Genomic DNA, 27,309 nt, shown 5'->3' with positions numbered 1-27,309 from the left:
TGTGCATCCCTGCCATAGGTTACGCATTTGGCGGGGTGTCGACAAGGTGTTCTAGTGTGATTGAACTGATGACACTGGTAACAGCGCATCGGATTTGGAATGTACAGCTGGACTGTGATGATTTCGTAGCCTGCTTTAATCTCAGACGGCAGCATCACCCCATCAAAGGTGAGGAAAAGAGTGCGAGTGGTCACCAAGGAGATTCAAAATGGGTCTGAGCACTATGGGACTTAACATCTGAGGTCATCAGTCCCCTAGAGCTTAGAGCTACTTAAACCTAACTAACCTAAGGACATCACACACATCCATACCCGAGGCAGGATTCGAACCTGCTACCGTACACCAAGGAGGAATCGACCTTTTTCATTACGTGATGAATGGCAATGGCACCTTGATCAGAGAAGTAAGATTGTATTTCAGCCTCAGTTAGACCGTCAAGCAGCCTGATGTAAATTACACCACGGGAAGAATTCAAAGTTCTATGTGCCTCGACACGAACCAGGTAGCTGTGGAGAAGCAAGGCAGCAAGTAGTTGTTGTGCTTGAGCATGAGAAGCCATCTCCAAAAGCAAAGTGCCATTCCGTAAACGAGAGCAGGATTTCACAGGGCCAGCAATGGCATCAACACCTTCCTGAATAATAAACGGATTGACTGTGGTGAAGTTCTGACCATCTTCAGTACGTGATACCACAAGGAACCGTGGTGTAGCAGGAAGGGTCTTCAAATCAGTAGCCTCATTACGTTTTCGTTTCATCGACTTCGATGGGGAGGATGAGTGACTCATCGGGAGGAAATCCCCCACGATTGCCAGCATCTCTGATGGCACACTCCTTCTAACTGGGGTCCACCTACACAAGGGGGCGTACCCACCTTAGGTGATTATCCACACCTCAGGTCACAACTCCTAAACACCTGACAGAGGGACCAATGGGCAATCTGGGAAGGTTACAGCTCAGGCAATCACCCCTCCCTGGGCCTGGGCTGTACAAGGGGGTACGTGTGAACCCCACCTGTCGACCCGGGTCTGGGAATTACGCGTTACCCAGTCACCTTCTACGCGTCAGACTAGTGGGCCGGCCATCAGAACGCACAGGGAGGAAGAAGAAAAAAAGAGCATCCTCAATCGCCGAAGCGGAGGAACGAGAGGAGGAGGGAAGCAAAGAAAGGGAAAAGGGGCCAAAAAGATAGTTGAGATTGTTTATAGGTCAGCAACAGAATGCAGAACATACCCAACAGTACCCTAGACATGTTCCCCAAGTGTGGGTAAAACGAATAGCAATAAGATAGACGTGCAGCACGGAAGGGAAAAAGTGCTGCAAACGCTGGGGCCTCGTGGTAGCCAAGCACGAACTCGCCAAAGAGGAGGTGAGCACCCTGGGGGTCTGCTGCATCTAATTGGCTCCCATAGTATGCCATTCAGTGCAGTGTGGGACGATAGCCAGTACACTGAGTATTGAGGCAGAGAAGTCCTGCCGTGAACAGAGGTTGCAGCTGTCCAAACGCGCAATGCGCTCTGGAAGAGCTCGTCGTCTCTGTGGTCCAGACAAAAGGACAATACTCACTTGGATAAAACGATAGCGTGGGAAGGGTTCTATAGCTATCGTGAAGCATAAGATATGCGCAGTGATAATTCGAATCCAGGAAAATACCAGACGAATTCATGCAGCTCTGCAACGAAGCTTGCAGCAATCTGTCGTCCTCATTCCAGAACAATACATATCCTTCCTACATCAATGCAGAGGACTGTGAAAGAGGATTTGAAGTTTCATCCTTATAAGCTAGAAGTGTGTCAACAATTTCGACAGCGAGATAAAGTGAATAGTCTCAGCGAAGAGCCCAGATGGAGGAACTCTTGGAGCGAGAGGATAATCAGCGAATGCACTGGCCTGCCTGTTCCTCCGATTTAAATCATCTTTGGAATGCGTTGGGGAGACATATTTCAGCATGTCCTCATAAACCAGCGACCATTCACAGTTGTCAACTGTGCTGTTGGAGGAATGGAACGCACTGCCACAAAACCTCGTTGTCAACCTTGTGGCCAGCATGAGAACACGTAGCAGAGCATTTATTGCCGACTGCGATGATCACTCTCGCTATTAAGAACAATGTCCCACCTTTTGTAACGTGCGAAGGGCCATCATGAATCGCAGCGACTTCAGTATAATCTACATCTAACTCATACTCCGCAGACCACCTAACGGTGTGTGGCGGAGGGTATTTCCGGTATCACTAACTGATCTCACCCCCCCCCCCCCCCACCCCTCCTTTTTCCCTGTTCTCTATTCTTCTCGCGAATGGCGCATGGGAAGAATGGCTGTATTAGCTGTAAGTTATCGAATTTTCTTGCCATGGTCATTTCGCGAAATGTATGTCAGAGGAAGGAATACGTTGTCCGACTCATCCTGGAAAGTGCTCTCTCGAAATTTCAGTAGTAAATCTGTCATACCCAACGCCTCTCTTGTAGCGACTGCCATTGGAATTTGCTGAGCTTCTCTGTAACGCTCTAGTGCGTGATAATCGATCCCATGACGAAACGCAACGCTTTTCGTTGGATCATCTCTCTCTCTTCTATCAGTCCTACGTGGTGAGGATCCCAGGCTGATGAACAGTACTCAGGAATCGGTCTAACAAGCGCCTTGTAAGATATTTCCTTCGTGGCTGCGCTACATTTCGTTTTTTTTTTCTTTTTGTGGCCATTCCACTTAAGGCTGCTATGTATAGTTACTCCTAGTTATTTTGCGGTAGATTATGTTTCCGGAAATTTGTCATCAATAGTGTATCCAGAATGAGATTTTCACTCTGCAGTGGAGTGTGCGTTGATATGAAACTTCCTGGCAGATTAAAACTGTGTGCCGGACCGAGACTCGAACCTGGGACCTTTTCCTTTCACGGGCAAGTGCTGTACAAACTGAGCTACCTAAGCACGACTCACGCCCCGTCCTCACAGCTTTACTTCTGCCAGTACCTCGTCTCCTACCTTCCAAACTTTACAGAAGTTCTCCTGTGAACCTTGATGAACTGGCACTCCTGAACGAAAGGATACTGCGGAGACAAGGCTTAGCCACACTCCAGTGCAGAGTGAAAATCTCATTCTGGAAATATCCCCCAGGCTGTGGCTAAGCCATGTCTCCGCAATATCCTTTCTTTCAGGCGTGCTAGTTCTGCAAGGTTCGCTGGAGAGCTTCTGTAAATTTTGGAAGGTAGGAGACGAGGTACTGGCAGAAGTAAAACTGTGAGGACGTGTCATGAGTCGTGCTTGGGTAGCTCAGTTGGTAGAACACTTGCCCGCGAAAGGCGAAGGTCCCGAATTCCAGTCTCGGTCCGGCACACAGTTTTAATCTGCCAGGAAGTTTCATATCAATAGTGTAGTTGTAAGGTAGTGAATTTCTTTTCCTATGTACGCTTAGTGTGTTACATTTATTTACGTTCATGATCAACTACCAGAGGCTTACCATTCATCAATCCTCTACAGGTCATTCTGCAAATCGATACTGTCTTCTGGCGTTGCTACATTCCGAAATACAACCGTATCACCTTTCAACGGTCTTAAGGAGCTTCGAATGCGTTATACTAGATTATTTACATACATTTTAAACAGGAGCGGTCGTATCACAAAAAAAAGAAATGGCTCTGAGCACTATGGGACTTAACTGCTGAGGTCATCAGTCCCCTAGAACTTAGAACTACTTAAACCTGACTAACCTAAGGACGTCACACACATCCATGCCCGAGGCAGGATTCGAACCTGCGACCGTAGCGGTCGCGCGGTTCCAGACTGTAGCGCCTAGAACCGCTCGGCCACCCCGGCCGGCGGTCGTATCACACTTCCTCGGGGTACTCCGGAAACTACGTTTACATCTGTCGATTCTGCTCCGTTAAGGGCGGCGATTTGAGTTCTGTCTAGAAGGAAGCCTTGAATCAATCGCAAATCTGCTCCGATACTCGGTAAGCTTGTATTTGTTCGAATAAAAGTATCATTTCTGTTCGTGCCATTGCGTATTTCTTTCAGTTACCTTCTGTACTATATTCTAGCTGTTCTTCCTGTGTATGGTCCAAGTTTCATCGAACTATGATAAGCGGCAGCGACAAACATATTATGCGAAAGTTAAGTTTTGTACACTAATGAATTTCTTACGGAATCGCGTCAAGGTTCGCTGAATGAACGTAATCTTTCAAGGGTACTAGATATGCGTATATAGGAGATTTTGTGGAGGACCGTCTTTAACCTTATCACAGAGATATGGTAGCTACTTTGAATTCACTGAAATGAGCTGAAAGGAATCACCGTGTTCAGAAGCAATAGAAGCAAGCACGTACCTATTAATGCTCCTGTTCGCACATGCGTTATGCATGAACCTCTGAGTATAATGGCCGGTAGTAACAATCGGAAACACCACTTTTCCCAGGAGTTTCTGAACCTCACCTTTGAGCACAGTGATTCCATTCATTTTATTTTACATTAATGAATCAATCAATTTGTTTTCACGGTGTTGTACCACACTACCTCGCTGGAGAAACGCATTTCGTATCTGACTGATGTGCCGCTTACACAGGGTGACACAGTTGCCCCTACCGACATCGTTTTTTGAAGCCCGCAATATTATATCTGGCCTTCAAAAACCACTCGCGAGATTTTCATATTCTCTCACTTGCACGCGGAAACTGTTAGTCCTACAGATAAAATGAACAAGACCTTCTTGTAGGAGATTTAATGTAGTTAAATTTTGTACTGGGATACGTTTTCGCTGGAGGGTAGGGTTTTCGAGTTCTTCAAGAAAACGGACAAAAGTGACCTTTAAACGTATCTCCTCTCCCAAACTCATCCATCACCAGTCACGATTTTTAATATGTTATTCGTGGTACTCCATCCTAACATTGTACAGTAATTTGGGACCAAGCGAACAGAAATGGTTCAAATGGCTCTGAGCACTATGAGACTTAACTTCTGAGGTCAGCAGTCGCCTAGAAGTTAGAACTAATTAAACCTAACTAACCTAAGGACATCACACACATCCATGCCCGAGGCAGGATTCGTACCTGCGACCGTAGCGGTCGCTCGGCTCCAGACTGTAGGGCCTAGAACCGCACAGCCACTCCAGCCGGCCCAAGCGAACGATTCCCGGTATTCGCCCTTTTTTGATCTCTAGTAACTGGGTAATTACGCCACCAGTATAGTCGGCTATTCCGCTACCTTTATTAATTTAAATGTGCTGTTGTCGTTGTTGTTGTTGTCTTCAGTCCTGAGAATGGTTTGATGCAGCTCTCCATGCTACTCTATCCTGTGCAAGCTTCTTCATCTCCTAGTACTTACTGCAACCTACATCCTTCTGAATCTGCTTAGTGTATTCATCTCTTGGTCTCCCTCTACGATTTTTACCCTCCATGCTGCCCTCCAATGCTAAATTTGTGATCCCTTGATGCCTAAGAACATGTCCTACCAACCGGTCCCTCCTTCTTGTCAAGTTGTGCCACAAACTCCTCTTCTCCCCAATTCTATTCAATACCTCCTCATTAGTTATTGATCTACCCATCTAATCTTCAGCATTTTTCTGTAGCACCACATTTCGAAAGCTTCTATTCTCTTCTTGTCCAAACTATTTATCGTCCATGTTTCACTTCCATACATGGCTACACTCCATACAAATACTTTCAGAAACGACTTCTTGACAGTTAAATCTATACTCGATGTTAACAAATTTCTCTTCTTCAGAAACGCTTTCCTTGCCATTGCCAGTCTACATTTTATATCCTCTCTACTTCGACCGTCATCAGTTATTTTGCTCCTCAAATAGCAAAACTCCTTTACTACTTTAAGTGTCTCATTTTCTGATCTAATTCCCTCAGCATCACCCGACTTAATTCGACTACATTCCATTATCCTTGTTTTGCTTTTGTTGATGTTCATCTTATATCCTCCTTTCAAGACACTGTCCAATCCGTTCAGTTGCTCTTCCAAGTCCTTTGCTGTCTCTGACAGAATTACAATGTCATCGGCGAACCTAAACGTTGTTATTTCTTCTCCATGGACTTTAATACCTACTCCGAATTTTTCTTTTGTTTCCTTTACTGCTTGCTCAATATACAGATTGAATAACATCGGGGACAGGCTACAACCCTGTCTCACTCCCTTCCCAACCGCTGCTTCCCTTTCATGCCCCTCGACTCTTATAACTGCCATCTGGTTTCTGTACAAATTGTAAATAGCCTTTCGCTCCCTGTATTTTACCCCTGCCACCTTTAGAATTTGAAAGAGAGTATTCCAGTCAACATTGTCGAAAGCTTTCTCTAAGTCTACAAATGCTAGAAATGTAGGTTTGCCTTTCCTTAATCTATTTTCTAAGATATGTCGTAGGGTCAGTATTGCCTCACGTGTTCCAACATTTCTGCGGAATCCAAACTGATCTTCGCCGAGGTCGGCTTCTACCAGCTTTTCCATTCGTCTGTAAGGAATTCGCGTTAGTGTTTTACAGCTGTGACTTCTTAAACTGATAGTTCGGTAATTTTCACATCTGTCAACACCTGCTTTCTTTGGAATTGGAATTATTATATTCTTCTTGAAGTCTGAGGGTATTTCGCCTGTCTCATACATCTTGCTCACCAGATGGTAGAATTTTGTCTGGACTGGCTCTCCCAAGGCCGTCAGTAGTTCTAATGGAATGTTGTCTACTCCCGGGGCCTTGTTTCGACTCAGGTCTTTCAGTGCTCTGTCAAACTCTTCACGCAGTATCGTATCTCCCATTTCATCTTCATCTACATCCTTTTCCATTTCCATAATACTGTCCTCAAGTACATCGCCCTTGTATAGACCCTCCATATACTCCTTCCACCTTTCTGCTTTCCCTTCTTTGCGTAGAACTGGGTTTCCATCTGAGCTCTTGATATTCATACAAGGGGCTCTCTTTTCTCCAAAGGTCTCTCTAATTTTCCTGTAGGCAGTATCTATCTTACCCCTGGTGAGATAAGCCTCTACATCCTTACATTTGTCCTCTAGCCATCCCTGCTTAGCCATTTTGCACTTCCTGTCGATCTCATTTTTGAGACGTTTGTATTCCCTTTTGCCTGCTTCATTTGCTGCGTTTTTATATTTTCTCCTTTCATCAATTAAATTCAATATTTCTTCTGTTACCCAAGGATTTCTACTAGCCCTCGTCTTTTTACCTACTTGATCCTCTGCTGCCTTCACTACTTCATCCCTCAAAGCTACCCATTCTTCTCCTACAGTATTTCTTTCCCCCATTCCTGTCAATTGTTCCCTTATGCTCTCCCTGAAACCCTGTACAATCTCTGGTTTAGTCAGTTTATCCAGGTCCCATCTCCTTAAATTCCCACCTTTTTGCAGTTTCTTCAGTTTTAATCTACAGTTCATAACCAATAGATTGTGGTCATGTCTTGCAATTTGAAACCCGGTTCCTAAATCTCTGTCTTACCATTATATAATCTATCTGATACCTGCTAGTATCTCCAGGATTCTTCCATGTATACAACCTTCTTTTATGATTCATGAACCAAGTGTTAGCTATGATTAACTTATGCTCTGTGCAAAATTCTACCAGAGGGCTTCCTCTTTCATTTCTCTCCCCCAATCCATATTCACCCACTATGTTTCCTTCTCTCCCTTTCCCTACTCTCGAATTCCAGTCACCCATGACTATTAAATTTTCGTTTCCCTTCACTACCTGAATAATTTCTTTTATCTCATCATACATTTCATCAATTTCTTCATCATCTGCAGAGCTAGTTGGCATATAAACTTTTACTACTGTAGTAGGCATGGGCTTCGTGTCTATCGTGGCCACAATAATGCGTTCACTATGCTGTTGGTAGTAGCTTACCCGTACTCCAATTTTTTTATTCATTATTAAACCTACTCCTGCATTACCCCTATTTGATTTTGTATTTATAACCCTGTATTCGCCTGACCAAAAGTCTTGTTCCTCCTGCCACCGAACTTCACTAATTCCCACTATATCTAACTTCGTCCTATCCATTTCCCTTTTTAAATTTTCTAACCTACCTGCCCGATTAAGGGATCTGGCATTTCACGCTCCGATCCGTAGAACGCCAGTTTTCTTTCTCGTGATAACGACGTCCTCTTGAGTAGTCCCCGCCCGGAGATCCAAATGGGGTACTATTTTACCTCCGGAATATTTTACCCAAGAGGACGCCATCATCATTTAACCGTACAGTAAAGCTGCATGCCCTCGGGAAAAATTACGGCTGTAGTTTCCCCTTGCTTTCAGCCGTTCGCAGTACCAGCACACCAAGGCCGTTTTGGTTAGTGTTGCAAGGCCAGATCAGTCAATCACCCAGACTGTTGCCCCTGCAACTACTGAAAAGGCTGCTGCCCCTCTTCAGGAACCACACGTTTGTCTGGCCTCTCAACAGATACTCCTCCGTTGTGGTTGCACCTACGGTACGGCCATCTGTATCGCTGAGGCATGCAAGCCTCCCCACCAACGGCAAGGTCCATGGTTCATGGGGGTAGGTTAAATGTGCTAGTGAGGGTAATAAAAGGAAATTTCTGGAAATTTTTGGTTAGGTCGTATGGGATCAAACTGCTGAGGTCATCGGTCCCTAAGCCTACACAGTACTTAATCTAATTTAATCTAACTTAAACTAACTTGCGCTGTGGACAACACACACACCCATGGCCGAGGGATGACTCGAACCTCCGACGGTGGGGAGCAGCACGGACCGTGACAAGGCGCCACAGACAGAGCGGCTATCCCGCGCGGCATAACAAAAGGAAAACGACTTTCGCAAACGTTACGCTAAATCTAATTACGTTGACGATTCGATCAAAACTTAACCCTTACAACCACAGTGGTTTCGTAGTCAGAAGGCCAGATGCATACAACGACGTAATTTTTCGCTTTACGCTGTTAAAATTCACAATATTGTTAGGTAAAATTTACACAAACGTCAGTTTTACAGTTTCAAATGCTCGACTAAGCCGGTGGCGTAATAAGGCCGATCTATGACGAATGTGGGAAACAATTCGTGCAATTGCAACTTTTTGTACAGTGGTAGGAGAGAGCGTCATGGACAACATAACTAGAAATCGTGACCGGTAGGGGCTGAGAGTGTGAGTGGGGGGCCTTTGAAGGTCACTTTTGTGCATTTTTATTGGATAATTCGAAAATTGCGGACTCTAGTGAAAACGTAACTCAGTACAAAATTTAACTACACTAAATTTTCTACAAAAAGGTCCTATTCATTTTGCGTGCAGGACTAATAATTTAGGCGTATCGAGCGAGAAAATATGAAAATCTCCCACGTAATTTTTCAAGGCCAGGTGCAACACTGCGGGTTTCGTAGAACTAAATCTGCAAGGGTACCTTTATCACCTTACATACGGGTATATCTCTGATGGTAATTGAACAATTTTTTGTATTAAAACATTTTTAATATTTTGTCGTTATTAGTATTAAAGTCGGTCGCATGTGCGATCACACAGAACCGATCACTGGATTCGCGCCTGGTTTAAACTGTACTGGCTACTAACTGACTCAGATGGAATTTCTATGCCCTACATTGTGGTGCTCTCAGAATTATACATTTATTATACTTCCACTGAGAAGGAAGAAGAGCGCTATGACAGTATATAGCGACTAGGAAAGCAGGGCAGTTGCGGAGGTGGCTTGCCGGAAGCTACTGCCCGTCCTCCATCTGTTGTGGATCAATACTACTAACTCCCCACCTGGCGTCATCAGCAGCTGCGACCACGCCACCCCAAACACACTGCTGTTTCCCTATTCACAACCTAGTTTCACATATAGCAGCGTAAGAAATATAGATAGATAAAAAATAATGAAAAAGGACCTGGCTTAACGTAAGAGTGATGGCAAAACAAACACAAACGTCAAAACTTACGTAATTACAGCGTGAAACGTCTCTGTGAAGTCGTTTCATAAGACGCTTGTCGAATTCGTTACAACTTATTCACTTTACTACCTGATTTTAGCTCAATTCATAAACTTTTCCAGAAAGACTGAGCACTCAAATAAGGCCTATTGAATATCATAATGTGTGTTTTAATGTGGGGTTTCGGTTTTGTGGGAAACGCTGAGTTGGTCATCGTCTGCTGGGAGCAGACGATGTTGCTTCTCGTTCGAAGGAGAGCACAGGATGACCAACTTAGGTTTCCAATACCTGAACAGAGAGGTTTACCCATCTTAGTCGAAGGCTGTGTCGAAGGCTGCTTTTGTGTGTGAGGTTGGTGACGGAGGGCTACCACTCTGGTAGCTTCCGCTGCACGGGGAGCTAGGTAATCTCGAAAGAGAAAGGGGCACTCTTCGGTGAACGCTTGGTGAGTACGGATCGTAGCTCTTAAGTGGGGTTTCAGGTGATAGGAAGCAGATTGAGTTAGGACTACGTTACGTTTAACTGTTGAAATAATTAAGAACTTCAGCTTAACTGAAGCATGTGAAGCGAGATATTTTTCCGAATGTGCCATAATTATATTGCTTTAAATAGGGGATTTTTTGGGTGTTTGAGTTAGAAAGTATGGATGTTACTTTGTTCATTTTGAACAACGATGAAGTAGAATTTCAAACGGTAAAGCTGATTAGGAAAAGCTGGTTAGGATCAACTCAACCGTACGTGAGTAATATTGTGGCGAAGCGAGTATGATTTTTAATGATATTAATCTTTTATTTTGTGGAAGTTGCTTTTGTCCTTGTGTATCGATTTTGTGCCACGTGTTTGGTAATCAATGACCCTTCTGGTCCACCACGGCACCGCAATAAGCTTTATTTTAACAGTTTGCTTGCTTAATGAGCTACAATTCCTGGAAGAATATCTGTTCTTTCGTGCGCTTTCTACAAAGCAACACAACAGTTTGACTCGGAATGCACCACGTGCTCTTGTTCGGCCGTTTGCAAGCAGCAAACACAGTTAGTATGTTGAATAATAATAATGAATAATTATCGCACAACCTCGTGCATTGGTTAAACCTCTGTCCAGAATAGTGCATGCGTAGAATCGTAATGCGAATCTCACTGAGATTTTTTTATGGCATGAATGCAAAGGAGATGATAGTATCATTGTCTCCCACCCCCGTTTCCTGTGTAGAGGGAGACCAAGAGATCAATACACTAAGCAGATTCAGATGGATGTAGGTTGCAGTAAGTACTGGGAGGTGAAGAAGCTTGCACAGGATAGAGTAGCATGGAGAGCTGCATCAAACCAGTCTCAGGACTGAAGACCACAACAACAATAGTTAAAATTGTGCTCTGTTACATTCTCACGTAATTCTTACTTAAATATTTCTAGTCAGTTATGTGTAGTTAGGATGTGCAACCAAATACTTAGATACAATAAATAATCTACGTGAAAGATAAATTCTGTGGTGTTGATCTTACCCACTTACCCCGATTTCCAATCCTGAATTAATCAAGTTGCTTCATGCACGACATGGAGTGCTATTTATTTGGCTACTTAAAGAAATTTGCGTACTTCTAATTAAATTATTAAAGTAATTAAACTAATAATTTTCAAACTCTGTCTTTTTTTTTCTAAATGGTTAGGAAGGGCTTTGGACTGGTGGCGACCTTGAATTTCTGAATTTTTATCATTATTTGTGTGAGAGAAGCAGCTAGAAATGCGAGATAACGTATATGGCTCGATGAGAAACGTCGTAAACATAGTAGTACGTTACAAGCTACACTCCTGGAAATGGAAAAAAGAACACATTGACACCGGTGTGTCAGACCCACCATACTTGCTCCGGACACTGCGAGAGGGCTGTACAAGCAATGATCACACGCACGGCACAGCGGACACACCAGGAACCGCGGTGTTGGCCGTCGAATGGCGCTAGCTGTGCAGCATTTGTGCACCGCCGCCGTCAGTGTCAGCCAGTTTGCCGTGGCATACGGAGCTCCATCGCAGTCTTTAACACTGGTAGCATGCCGCGACAGCGTGGACGTGAACAGTATGTGCAGTTGACGGACTTTGAGCGAGGGCGTATAGTGGGCATGCGGGAGGCCGGGTGGACGTACCGCCGAATTGCTCAACACGTGGGGCGTGAGGTCTCCACAGTACATCGATGTTGTCGCCAGTGGTCGGCGGAAGGTGCACGTGCCCGTCGACCTGGGACCGGACCGCAGCGACGCACGGATGCACGCCAAGACCGTAGGATCCTACGCAGTGCCGTAGGGGACCGCACCACCACTTCCCAGCAAATTAGGGACACTGTTGCTCCTGGGGTATCGGCGAGGACCATTCGCAACCGTCTCCATGAAGCTGGGCTACGGTCCCGCACACCGTTAGGCCGTCTTCCGCTCACGCCCCAACATCGTGCAGCCCGCCTCCAGTGGTGTCGCGACAGGCGTGAATGGAGGGACGAATGGAGACGTGTCGTCTTCAGCGATGAGAGTCGCTTCTGCCTTGGTGCCAATGATGGTCGTATGCGTGTTTGGCGCCGTGCAGGTGAGCGCCACAATCAGGACTGCATACGACCGAGGCACACAGGGCCAACACCCGGCATCATGGTGTGGGGAGCGATCTCCTACACTGGCCGTACACCACTGGTGATCGTCGAGGGGACACTGAATAGTGCACGGTACATCCAAACCGTCATCGAACCCATCGTTCTACCATTCCTAGACCGGCAAGGGAACTTGCTGTTCCAACAGGACAATGCACGTCCGCATGTATCCCGTGCCACCCAACGTGCTCTATAAGGTGTAAGTCAACTACCCTGGCCAGCAAGATCTCCGGATCTGTCCCCCATTGAGCATGTTTGGGACTGGATGAAGCGTCGTCTCACGCGGTCTGCACGTCCAGCTCGAACGCTGGTCCAACTGAGGCGCCAGGTGGAAATGGCATGGCAAGCCGTTGCACAGGACTACATCCAGCATCTCTACGATCGTCTCCATGGGAAAATAGCAGCCTGCATTGCTGCGAAAGGTGGATATACACTGTACTAGTGCCGACATTGTGCATGCTCTGTTGCCTGTGTCTATGTGCCTGTGGTTCTGTCAGTGTGATCATGTGATGTATCTGACCCCAGGAATGTGTCAATAAAGTTTCCCCTTCCTGGGGCAATGAAATCACGGTGTTCTTATTTCAATTTCCAGGAGTGTATTTCATAATCACAAGTCCAGGCAATTCGTCCCTCCCCCCCCCCCCCCTCACCACCACCTGCGGCAACAGCCGGTCACACAGCACGTTCAGCCCGGAGCGCTGATAACCGGTATACGCTGAAATCAACAAGACGTCGTTTCCTTCACAATTCCCAAACACCAAATTTTATTAAATTGGTACAACTCCATGAAATTCGACATGTGTAAGTTAAAGAAACACTCACTACATAGTGATCAATCAGTCATATTCGTAACCCAACTGCACAGATGGAAGAAACGAGTCTGACTGTGGGGAAGTAGTCGTGGTACTCGAAAACAAAGGCGTTTCATGAGGGCGCATCTGGTCGCTCCACAGTGGCCCAACTCGCTCCAAAACCTGTACGTAACAGAGAAATGGATATAAAATCCTACAAAACGGTGTTCTTTTTATGTTTTTGGGCTCTTCGATTATAACTCCGATGAAATTACAAAATTCGAACTGATGGATCCAGTTTGGAGGACCAAAAATTATAAGTTTAGTTTTTATCAATATTACTTCGGGTATAACGTATTTCGAGGTCGCTGATAACGAATTAGAAGTCGAAATTGCCATATATTACATACAAGGGGGGACCCAAAAATAACCGGAATTTCTTTCAAGAAAGCATATACTTTATTGTTTTCAAACACAACCTTAATCTCCTCCGAGGTACTCTCCATTAGCATTAATACACTTGTCCAAACGTTCATTCCAGTGTTCGATGCACCTTTTAAATTCATCGTCTTTGATACCTGCTAGCACTTTCACGACATTGCGTTTTACGTCTTCCACATCCACAAAACGCTTCCCTCTCAAGTTTCTTTTCATTCTCTGGAATAGGAAGAAGTCCGAGGGTGCTAAATCCGGCGAATAGGACTCGTGGGTCTAGGTAGTCGTCTTCGTCGAGGCCAAAAACTGGCGAACGCTGAGAGCCGTGTGCGCGGGAGCGTTGTCGTGATGCAGGAACCACGCGCCAGAATCCCACAAAGCCGGACGTTTTCGCGACAAACTTCTGCAAAGCCATTTCATAACCTCCAAATAGAATTGTTGGTTTACTGTTTGGTTTTCAAGGACAAATTCAGAGTGTACGATCCCTTTGATGTCAAAAAAACAGATCAACATCGTTTTCACATTCGATTTCACTTGTCGAGCTTTTTTTGGTCGAGGTGAGCCAGGTGACTTCCATTGTGATTACTGTTGTTTACTTTCTGGGTCGTACCCATAGCACCATGACTCATCACCTGTAATGATTTTGTTGAAAAAATGTGGATTGTTTTTGAATGCGTCCTTCATTTCGAGACAGGCTTGAACGCGACGATCCCTCTTATCTCCGGTAAGAAGCTTCGGCACGAATTTTGCTGCCACTCTTCGCATCCCCAAATCGATGGTCACGATGCGCTGAATTGAGCTCCAGGACAACCCGGACAAGTTCTCGAGTTGGTCGATTGTCCTGCATCGATATTCACTGATGAGATCACGGATTTTGTCGATGTTGTCTTCGCTTCGGGCAGTTGAAGGTCGACCGGAGCGGGACTGATCTTCAACCACCATTTCTCCCTTTTTGAACCAAGAAAACCATTCGTACACTTGCGTTTTACTAAGAGCGTGGTCTTTGTAGGCTATCTGAATCATCGCAACAGTTTTTGCTGCGTTCTTGCCGAGCAAGAAACAAAACTTCACTGCCGCACGTTGTTCGTAAGAGCTAGCCATTTCCTCGTGTCACGCCTGCACTGTACGCACACTCAAAGAACTGCCAAAGAAACTTCGCTTCTCACTGTTGGGTGACGCCGCGTGGCGGAATGACTCAGCAGAGCTGCTACTACAATCCTCTGGCGGCGCAACCTGCTACTACAAGTACACGATGTGCAGCATTACGATTCCGGTTACTTTTGGGTTCCCCCTCGTGTATTCGATATTTTACATTTTTACTTTTTTTACACTTTTTAAATCGAAATTGTAGTTACATTCGTCGCTCGCTTCATTCTCGCTATCACAAGGGTGCTTGTCGAGTTGTCCACTGGGAACTGGTTCGAAAAGCAGATCTTTACCTCAGGTGGCATCTCTTTGTTTACGCCATGCACCGTTTTCTGTCGGGAATATTTGCGCTAAAAGTCTTCTCGGGAACGCCAGATCGCATTCCGAGCTTTCTGCGCATCTTCAAGTAGTCGACCAATCGGCAACGGAGCAACATAGAATACAACATATCCGTGCATCAAAACTATGTGCGCTGATGTCGGCATCGGGTATTATTGCAGGATATCGTGCATTACCGTGAATTATTATTTTAAAAAAGAGAGTTTTCTCTCGTTTGTGTGGCGCTCTTTAGTGGTAATTGAAAAATAAATTTTGATAAGAGGAAATTAACTGTAGTGCCTCTAGTTAAAAGAAGCACCCAAGTAAAAAAAAAAGATAGGTTTAAATTATCACACGGCACGGATAAATTTACCACTAAGAGAGAGAAAATTAATAATTCGAGATTTTGTCTGGCTTGCTTTGATGCCGTGGAGTGGACTGACCGCGCACATCGTTTATTGGCCGTATGCCGATCATTAATCTTACGCGTTATGCACAGAAGTGCTGCTCGGCGACTGCATTTACAGATCGGCGTTAACAGATCTCATGGCGCACGAGTGGCTGCTACAGATTCGAACATCAAAGATGTCCAGCAGCGGCTAGCGAACGATATGACGGAAGTCTTGCAGTTCTCCTAGCTGTAACAGAGAAAAGTTGACCAGGATGGTTAATGCTGTTGAAATGAAACATTAGTAAACAATTACAATTATTCATATATTGACGATACTTGTACATAGATGGATACATTTCACACCTTGAAAATATCTTTCAAGGACAACTGCCTGATACAAAATCTTTCGAGAGAGCGATCATTAAGAGAGAGCGCTCGACGAGAACAGAGACATCAATAGAGAGCGGGTCTCAGGAGAGAGAGATATACAGGGTGAGTCACTAACTACTGCCACCTAGAATAACTCCGAAAGTGTGATAGGAGCTGAAAGGTTTGTGGGACAAATGTTGCATTGGACAACAGGAGCCATAATATGACGTTGGTTTTTTGTTGCTAGGTGGGGTCGCGTCAGAGATTTGATCAACTTTTTTTTTAACAGTTTGGTGCTTATTTTGTGATAGCGGCTATCAAGATGAATTCAGTTCAAAATGGTTCAAATGGCTCTGAGCGCTATGGGACTCAACTGCTGAGGTCATTAGTCCCCTAGAACTTAGAACTAGTTAAACCTAACTAACCTAAGGACATCACAAACATCCATGCCCGAGGCAGGATTCGAACCTGCGACCGTAGCGGTCTTGCGGTTCCAGGTTGCAGCGCCTTTAACCGCACGGCCACTTCGGCCGGCACGAATTCAGTGATGTGTAACAGTAAGGTCGTTGAAGGTCAACGTAAGTCACAAAGGTGGCGTGAACGTCTATTTACAGATGGTGTTCGAAGTGATGACCACTGGTATCAACGCAGTGCCGCAATCTTCTTATCATGGATTCATTGGTATTCCTTATCACATCGGCACTCATCGAAGAGCATGCTCTGACAATTCTCTCTCACATATCTTCAGGGGTAGTTGGAACGTCTTTATAAACAATGTGTTTTACGAATCCCCACAAGAAAAAATCCAGAGGCGTCAAATCTGGCGAACGAGCCGGCCACGAAACATCTCCTCCGCGACCAATTCAACAATTTGGGAATTGTCCCTGCAACTTATTTCTAGCCATCAGCGAAAAATGTGCTTGACACCCATCGTGTTGATACCACATTCTGTTCCTTGTTCCTAAACGTATTTCTTCGAATAACAGATCTGATTTTTCTTGCAGGAATGTGGTGTACTTACTACCATTAAGATTTCCTTCGATGAAATAGGGGCTATAATTCTGTCCTCCAGTTGCCCAATAATGCATGTTATGCAAATTAACATGTCCATGGTTCGTGAATGTAGCCTCATCAGTAAATAAAATTAAAATTAATAAACGCGTCATCCCTCTGAATCTGAAGTTGAGCCCATCGGCAGAATTCAATGCGATGCATACAATCCGTACCATTTAATTCTTGGTGGAGACTGATGTGGTAAGCATGATATTTATGGCGATGCAGAACACGAAGAACATTACTCTGGCTCATGCCAGATTCCCTTGCTATTTGAGGCGAACTAACTCAAGGATCTCGAACCACAGTGGCAAGAGAACCAATTTCCGTTTCCTCGTTAGTAACTTTCCTTTGCCGGATATGTTTCCGATGCGTTAAATACCCAGTTGTTCTCAGTTTATCATAAACATATTCAAATGTACGCCGTGTAGGATGAGTATGTTGAGGATATTTTTCAGCGTATAAGTCTCTAGCTCTCACTGAATTTCGTTGGGGTTCTCCGTAAATGAGAAGCATATCGACTTGTTCCTTGAAGGAATGGTGTTTACGTGTCAATGGCACGTTAGATGGATACGCCGTATTCGGTGAATATTTACTATTTGCACGATATACGGGAGAGAATTGTCAGAGCATGTGCTTCGATAAGTGCCGATGTGATAAGGAATACCACTCAACCCACGATACGAAGGTTGCAGCACTGCATTGATACCAATGGTCATCACTTCGAACACCTGCTGTAAATGGACGTTCATGCGACCTTTGTGACCTTCGTTGACCTTCAAAGACCTTACTGTTACACATCATTGGATTCACCTCGACAGCCGCTATCAGAAAATAAGTACCAAACTGTAGGATCCCTTAAAAAAAAAAACGAAGTTTACCTTCATATCCCTGACGTGACCTCCACCTACCAGCAAAAAACCAACGTCATGTTATGGCCCCCTTTGTCCCATGCAACATTTATCCCACAAAAGTTTCAGCTACTATCATACTTTCGGAGTTATTCTAGGTGGCAATATTTAGTGACTAACCCTGTATATATCGAGAGAGAGCGAGCCAGCCGCCGCTCGTATGTATTTACAAATAGACAACGGAAGGCAACTTTACTGTCATTTTTCCTCAGTCTCTTCCTGTTCTGGAAGTCACTTCCGTGGAAAAATGTTCGAGAGACTTCGCTGCGCTCCTTCCCGGCGCGGCTGGTTGCATAAAATTTGATTGTTGACGCCGCTTGTGCTGCGTCTGATGCATTATTTGCCAATTAAAAAATACAGTTGCTCTCTTTCGCTAACTTTTACATCTATATGCTCTCTCACATTTAAGAATTAATTACAATTTTTTATACGACAATTTAAAGACAATACACGGAATTAATACCAAAATACAGTGTTTCTTACGTAGATTTACATAAATTATTTTAATTTCCTGGCTTAAATTTATTTACACGTAAAAAGAAACGTTTAAATTGCTCAAAAATTTTCTGCCTTATGGAACTGTCGCTCGGTGGAAAAATGACCATCCACTATAAACGAGCGCATATTTGCACGCAAATATATCTGAACACGTTGACTATACTGTTGAAGTAGCAGGAGAGACATTTCCGAAAGTAGAGGCAAGGCAGATGAAATTTTGGACTCGACGATTATCGGATAATATTGGCTGAGGTTTAAAGTCGACATAATTTATCACACCGGTTAAAAATGACAAACATACTTTCTGGAATTCTACGTAAACTATTTATCCCGACAACTGAACAGGATCGCTGTAATATGTTAAAGAGGAGACACAAACAATTTCTGGAAAACTTGTTGTCATTCGGTTCACTGTTTAGTGTTAACCGTTACGACTTGTATCATATCGACTTGTGACTGGAATTCAACCGCAGCATTGGACAAGTGTACTTCAGTGCAGTCTGCACAAGATTTCGTGGGACTAAACCCGGAACGCACAGCTTTTTCTATTTCTATTCTGTCGAGGTTTTGAAACGAGTTGGCCGACCGTGCGACCTTGCAAGAAACTAAGTGTATGTTTCGTGAGTCCTCATCTACTTTGTCCTCATATCTGATGCCCTCAGTTATTAGAGATAGAGAGATTCTCGCTGTGGGAATCCACCGATTAGCCGTCAGTCTTCGCGATTAAATATTTCAGAACATGAGCACCCACTGCGCCGTTGTACAACGTTTCTACTTTGGTATTGTATGAGTACTGATGTTGACGGTGTAGCCGTTTTCGGCATCAACCACTGTATTCAGCAAATTTGACTTCGATAACGTGTAACGTTTCAAGCAGTGTGTTCTAGATCGAATGCCCGCGGTGAGCGGCAACTGATAAACAAGAACTTGTGCGCTGCCGGCGCTTCTCAAGAAAGGGTTCACATCGATTTTTTTTTTTTAAGTGACGAAGTATTCGGTGTCAGATGCCGATCTGCTTTAAGATGCAGGATATTAGTATCAACTCAGTTTCTTCGTATAAAATAGGAAATTCTGCTTCTAATATTGTACATGTCTTCTTCTTCTCAGCGATCACAGGCCCTGTCCCTGTGCAAATTCCTAATGCTGCGATGTCCTTCTCTATGTCATCTTTCCACCTTGTACGGGGTCGGCCTAATGGTCTTGTTGTCTGGAGAGTTCCCTCAAATGCTTTCTTGGTGATTCTGTTGTTTTCCATTTTAGCCACATCTCCAGCCCATTGCTGTCTCCTACTTTTTAATTTCTGGATGATAGTGGGTTGCTTCATTAACTGACAAATTTCATTGTTCTTTCGAATTCTCCATACACCATTCCTCAACACAGATCCCCAGATTTTTCTCATTACTTTTCTTTCGAAAACATTCAGTTTTTCTCATTCATAATTTATAAGTGTTCAGCTTTCTGAACCGAACAGTACTACAGGGCAGATGATAGTGTTATATATCTTCATCTTTGTGGTGATTGACAAAGCTTTACTTTTTAGTGGATTGCTTAGTGAGTACAGACATCTTGACCCTGAGGCTATTCTTTCATTTTATATCCATTGTTATGATATTTTTACTGTTGAAACGTGATCCAAGGTATTTAAACTGGAGAACTTTTCTGAATTTAGAATGTTGGTCAATTTCAAAGTAAGGATTTGGGTTTGTGACTCGACCTATTTACATATATTCGGTTTTCTCTTGGTTAATCAAAAGCCCCATTTTGCTGGCACTGTGCCTAAGAGATCTGTACATGTCTTTCAGGTCTTCTTCAGTTTCACTCGGCAACACTATATCATCTGCATAAGTCAGGAGTTTTACTTCACTGTGTTCAAATCTGTATAGATGTAAATCACTCTTCCGAACCACTTTCTCTAATCCAAGGTTGAAGGGCACACATGAAAGAGTGTCTCCCTGTCGTAAGCCTGTTTTAATTGGAAAGGTGGGGGATGTGGTTCCTCTGAACTTCACTGCTGCCTGGGAGCCATCCATGCACAGTTGTATCATCCTAATGATTTTACTGGATATTCTAAATTCTGGAAATGTGTTGTAGAGGCGACTTCTGTGGATGCTGTCGTAGGCTCGCTCGAAGTCAATGAAGAGACAGTGGATGTTTTTGTTAAGCGCGGGATTAGCCGAGCGGTCTGAGGCGCTGCAGTCATGGACTGTGCGGCTGGTCTCGGTGGAGGTTCGAGTCCTCCCTCGGGCATGGGTGTGTGTGTTTGTCCTTAGGATAATTTAGGTTAAGTAGTGTGTAAGCTTAGGGACTGATCACCTTAGCAGTTAAGTTCCATAAGATTTCACACACACCTCAACAATTTTTTTTTGGTTAAATTCCCAGTATTTCTCAGAGATCTGTCGTATAGTAAACAGATAATCAGTTGTGGAATGTTTTTTTTTTTCCGAAATCCAGCCTGGCAATCTTGAATAACGTTTTCTGCGTAAGGTTTAAGCTTTTCCAGAAAGATCATTGAGAGGATAAAGATATTCGTCACGTCGGATAAGAAGGAAACGGATGTTACTTCGCCGGAATACCGCTGTGAATGGAGTTGAGGGGACACATAACTCTGTCTTCCGTCATCCACTATTCTGAATTTGTATTTAATCTCACTTAACGTTATCTACTGAACGACCAATCAGTCGGACGTGACACTTCCGTACTATATTGCGAATTTCCATCTGTTTGATGTTCCAATAAAGATATACTAAGTTCTAAATACTATCATCTTTCCGACAGTACTTGAAATGCAATTAAGTTCTCCTCTATCCAATCCACGATGCGACACTAGTCTGTAAAACTCAAGGAATAAAATAACATTCACATAATGTGTCACTGCCAAGTAACACAGCTCTATGAAATTTGGACCATACACAGAAACTACCGCGACAGTATAGTACAGAAGGGAACTGAAAGAAATGCGCAATGAGACGAACAGAAACGACACTTTCATTCAACGACAATAATTACACTAAAGTCACGGCAATATATAATCGTCGTCTAGTTATTACATCTCTACATCTACATCCATACTCCGCAAGCCACCCGACGGCGTGTGGCGGAGGATACTTTGAGTACCTCTATCGGTTCTTCCTTCAATTCCAGTCTCGTATTGTTCGTGGAAAGAAAGATTGTCGGTATGCCTCTGTGTGGGCTCTAATCTCTCTGATTTTATCCTCATGGTCTCTTCGTGAGATATACGTAGGAGGGAGAAATATACTGCTTGACTCCTCGGTGAAGGTACATTCTCGAAACTTCAACAAAAGCCCGTACCAAGCTACTGAGCGTCTCTCCTGCAGAGTCTTCCACTGGAGTTTATCTATCATCTCCGTAACGCTTTCGCTATTACTAAATGATCCTGTAACGAAGCGCACTGCTCTCCGTTGGATCTTCTCTATCTTTTCTATCAACCGTATCTGCTACGGATCCCACACTGATGACCAATTTTCAAGCAGTGGGCAAAGAAGTGTACTGTAACCTACTTCTTTTGCATTTCCTGAGGAGTCTTCCAATGAATCTCACTCTGGCATCTGCTTTACTGACGATCGACTTTATATGATCGTTCCATTCTAAATCACTAGTAACGCCTACTCCCAGATAATTTATGGAATTAACTGCTTCCAGTTGCTGACCTGCTATATTGTAGCTAAATGATAAAGGATCTTTCTGTCTGTGTATTCGCAGCACATTACACTTGTCTACATTGAGATTAAATTTCCATTCCCTGCACCATGCTTCAATTCGTTGCAGATCCTCCTGCATTTCAGTACAATTTTCCATTGTTACAACCTCTCGATATACTACAGCATCACCGGCAAAAAGCCTCAGTGAACTTCCGATGTTATCCACAAGGTCATTTATGTATATTGTGAATAGCAACGGTCCTACGACACTCCCCTGCGGCACACCCGAAATCACTCTTACTTCGGAAGACTTCTCTCCATTGAGAATGACATGTTGCGTTCCGTTATCTAGGAACTCTTAAATCCAATCACACAATTGGTCTGATAGTCCATATGCTCTTACTTTGTTCATTAAACGACTGTAGGGAACTGTATCGAACGCCTTGCGGAAGTCAAGAAACACGGCATCTACCTGGGAACCCGTGTCTATGGCCCTCTGAGTCTCGTGGACGAATAGTGCGAGCTGGGTTTCACACGATCGTCTTTTTCGAAACCCATGCTGATTCCTACAGAGTAGATTTCTAGTCTCCGGAAAAGTCATTATACTCGAACATAATACATGTTCCAAAATTCTACAACTGATCGACGTTAGAGATATAGGTCTATAGTTCTGCACATCTGTTCGACGTCCCTTCTCGAAAACGGGGATGACCTGTGCCCTTTTCCAACCCTTTGGAACGCTATGCTCTTCTAGAGACCTACGGTACACTGCTGCAAGAAGGGGGCCAAGTTCCTTCGCGTACTCTGTGTAAAGTCGCACTGGTATCCCATCAGGTCCAGCGGCCTTTCCTCTTTTGGGCGATTTTAATTGTTTTTCTATCCCTCTGTCATCCACTTCGATACCTACCATTTTGTCATCTGTGCGACAATCTAGAGAAGGAACTACAGTGCAGTCTTCCTCTGTGGAACAGCTTTGGAAAAAGACATTTAGTATTTCGGCCTTTAGTCTGTCATCCTCTGTTTCAGTACCATTTTGGTTCAAAAATGGCTCTGAGCACTATGGGACTTAACATCTGAGGTCATCAGTCCCCTAGAACTACTTAAACCTAACTAACCTAAGGACAGCACACACATCCATGCCCCAGGCAGGATTCGAACCTGCGACCGTAGCGGTCACGTGGTTCCAGACTGAAGCGCCTAGAACCGCTCGGCCACACCGGCCGGCACCATTTTGGTCACACAGTATCTGGACATTTTGTTTTGCTCCACCTACCGCTTTGACATAAGACCAAAATTTCTTAGGATTTTCTGCCAAGTCAGTACATAGAACTTTACTTTCGAATTCATTGAACGCCTCTCGCATGGCCCTCCTCTCATTACATTTCGCTTCGCGTAATTTTTGTTTGTCTGCAAGGCGTTGGCTATGTTTATGTTTGCTGTGAAGTTCCCTTTGCTTCCGCAGTAGTTTTCTAACTCGGTTGTTGTACCACGGTGGCTCTTTTTCATCTCTTACGATCTTGCGTGGCACATACTCATCTAATGCATATTGTACGGGTAGGACATGGTTATTAACAGCGTGTGTGATAACGTATCACAACGTACGCTCTGCAACGTGCTTTTATACTGGCCACCAGATTTTTAAGCAGTTCTTGCGGTAGGACCTTCTATTCCTCCACCAGCGCTGGTTGGTCGTTGGTGCTCGTGGGCGCTCTATAATACGTACCCACAATGCATCCCACACGTGCTCGATGGGCTTTAGTTCGGGGGATCGAGCAGGCCAGTCCTTCCGTCGAATATCCTCCTCCCATGCAGTTCCAGGTGGTCGCGCATTGTTATCCATATAAACGAACTAAGGACCGAATGCACCCCTGAAATGACACACATGAGAAGGAGCATAGTGTCATAATATCGTTGACCGCCGAGTGTACTGTACTGAAGCCTTTGAATGTCAGAACGTCCATACAAGAACATGCCTCCCCACCCCATTACGCCAGGACCACCAAACCGATGAGGTTTTGCAATGTGCCTTTCACCATATGAGGGTAGGTCTAGTATCACTGCCAATATTGAATTTGCTCTCATCGGAGAAGAACACGTGATCCCACTCCTCGTCGGTCCAGTCCCTACTTTCATGGCACCGTCTGCGACGGAAGACAATTTACTGAGCTTCGGGCAAGGAGACAACCCCCATGCAATCACTGCCACTGTGGATCGTCAGATTACGTGCCTTTCTGTTCTGTTAAATGAGGCTAATGTTTGACACGGGTTCATTCTTGACTGTAGCGGTCATCTGCTAATGAAGTTGACTGTAGCCGACCACCCCCTTTTCTTTACTCAGCGGTGTCAGTGTTTCGGAACGCTCCCCATGCACGTGAAACAGTGCTGTAAACAATACCAGACTCCTGGGCTACACGTGTCAGCCGGCCGGAGTGGCCGTGCGGTTCTAGACGCTACAGTCTGGAGCCAAGCGACCGCTACGGTTGCAGGTTCGAATCCTGCCTCGGGCATGGCTGTGTGTGATGTCCTTAGGTTAGTTAGGTTTAATTAGTTCTAAGTTCTAGGCGACTGATGACCTCAGAAGTTAAGTCGCATAGTGCTCAGAGCCATTTGAACCATTTTTTACACACCTCGTACGTCGTCCTTCCTGCAGTTTCCTGATGATACTACTCTGTGTGAAGTCATCCAAATCTTAACTCCAGCCCGCAGTCTAATGAAGAAAACCACCAATGTGCACCATTAAGTGCTCGCTGATTGACACACTTTACACGCACACGCACACGCACACGCACACGCACACACACAAACACACTCACGCTATCGTTTCCCTTTCCTTCGCCAGTCTCATGTGGCAGGTCACACCTGTTTGGCGTTATAGCCACTATAACCTTACGAAATGTAACGTCCTACATTCTGTGCATGACTGGGGGGACCTCTAACATGTTCCTGCACTTTTATTTATTTGCACATTTTAGTAAATACACTGAAAAGCCAAAGAAAAAAAATATTCAAATGTGTGTGAAATCTTATGGGACTTAACTGCTAAGTTCATCAGTCCCTAAGCTTACACACTACTTAACCTAAATTATCATTAGGACAAACACACACACCCATGCCCGAGGGATGACTCGAACCTCCGCCGGGACCAGCCACACAGTCCATGACTGCTTCCCCCTCAGACCGCTCGGCTAATCCCGCGCGAAAGAGCCAAAGAAACTGGTACAGCTACCTAATATTGTGTAGGGCCCCTGCGAGCCCGCAGAAGTGCCACGGCACGAACTCGACTAATGTCTCAAGTAGTGCTGGAGGGAAATGACACCATGAATCGTGTAGATCTCTCCTGAGCAGCACGTTGCAAGGCATCCCAGATGTGCTCAATAATGTTCATGTCTGGGGAGTTTGGTGGCCATCGGAAGTGTTTAAACTCAGAAGCGTGTTCCTGGAGCCACTCTGTAGCAATTCTGGACGTTTGGGGCGTCGCATTGTCCTGCTGGAATTCCCCACATCCATCGAGAAGCACAATGGACATGAATGGATGCTGGTGATCAGACAGGATGCTTACGTAAGTGTCACCCGTCACAGTCGTATTAGTGGTCCCATATCCAACTGCAGACGCCCTACACTATTACAGAGCCTCCAACAGCTTGAACAGTCCCCTGCTGACATACTGGGTCCATGGATTCATCAGGTTCTCTCCATACCCGTACAACGTCCATCCGCTCGATGTAATTTGAAACGACACTCGTCCGACCAGACAACATGTTTCCAGTCATCAACAGTCCATTGTCGGTGTTGAGGGCACAGGCTAGGCGTAAAGCTTTGTGTCGTGCAATCATCAAGAGTACACAAGTGGGCCTTCGGCTCCGAAAGCCTATATCGATGATGATTCGTTGAACGCTGACACTTGTTGATGGTCCAGCGTCGAAATCTGCTGCAATTTGTGGAAGGGTTGCAGCTTCTGTCGCGTTAAACGATTGTCTTCAGTCGTTGTTGGTCCGGTCCTTGCAGGATCTTTTTCCGGCCGTAGCGATGTCGGATATTTGATGTTTTACCGGATTCCTACTATTCACGGTACATTCGTTAAATGGTCGTACGGGAAAATCCCCATCTCATCGCTACCTCGGAGATGCTGTGTCCCATCGCTCGTGCGCCGACTATAACACCACGTTCAAACGCGCTTAAATCCTGATAGCGTGCCATTGTAGCATCAGTAGCCGATCTAACAACTGCACCAGACACTTGTTTTATACAGGCGCTGCCGACAGTAGTGCCGTATTCTGCCTGTCTACATATTTGAATACACATGGCTATACCAGTTTCTTTGGCGGTTCTGTGTATATACATTTTAATCATATATCCATACAAATTATAAATTTCTATGTATGTGCGTATGTTTTTTCACCCTGTAATGGTACTTGAATTACGTAACCATTACGGCACCTCAACTTAACCTCTCGATACCAGCATTATTCTACTGTGTTTCTGTAAAGTAGTTGACATATGTCTGAGACACCATTCAGATTTGATTTCATTAATGTAGAGGTACTTTGATACATCGATATGTTTATATTGCATTGATATTATTCTTATGTGTATTCTTTCTTTTGTCACTATGATCTTTGACGTACTTGTAACTCTGATTTTTGGGCGCGTAAGCGATTATTAGTTAGTTAGTGAGAGAGTCTGACCTTGAGAAAGTAAAGTCTTGGACGTCATGTTGGAAAGACGCGTAACGTAGTCAGCTTATAAAATGTGAACTTTAACAGTGAGGAAGATGCTTTCAAGTATGTTTTGTATTGTAAAGTGATGTTCTGTGTGTTACGCGATATTGCAACAAAAGCAATAAAAAGGAAGTGTAACTTAAATTCGGAGTGCTGATTATTTTTTTACATCACCATTGTGCTAACTTTCAAAGGTTTAATCTTCAAGAGTGGTTTGTGAAACACATCTATAAAACTTTTGAATATAGCAGAGTAAAACCTAGGCCTCTTTGCATCCGAGCTTGGAATCATCACCACCTAGATTTTCGACGATTGAGCCATGATTTTACAACGAGACCAGCGTGGGAAACACGAAAAGATGAGTGCCTAGTTTATTCATTATTACGTGAAATGACTTTATTAACTGTACTCTAATGACACCTGCCACATAATAACTTTGTTGTTGCCCGAAAATGCAGTATTTAGCAGCGTGAGCAACACCACAATCATTATTAAATTTTGGCATTTGTTGTGGTAGGGTTGTTAGAACA

The sequence above is a fragment of the Schistocerca americana genome, chromosome X (assembly GCF_021461395.2).
Source record: "Schistocerca americana isolate TAMUIC-IGC-003095 chromosome X, iqSchAmer2.1, whole genome shotgun sequence".
Classification (NCBI taxonomy): Eukaryota; Metazoa; Arthropoda; class Insecta; order Orthoptera; family Acrididae; genus Schistocerca; species Schistocerca americana.
Note: the sequence above shows the minus strand (reverse complement) of the source record.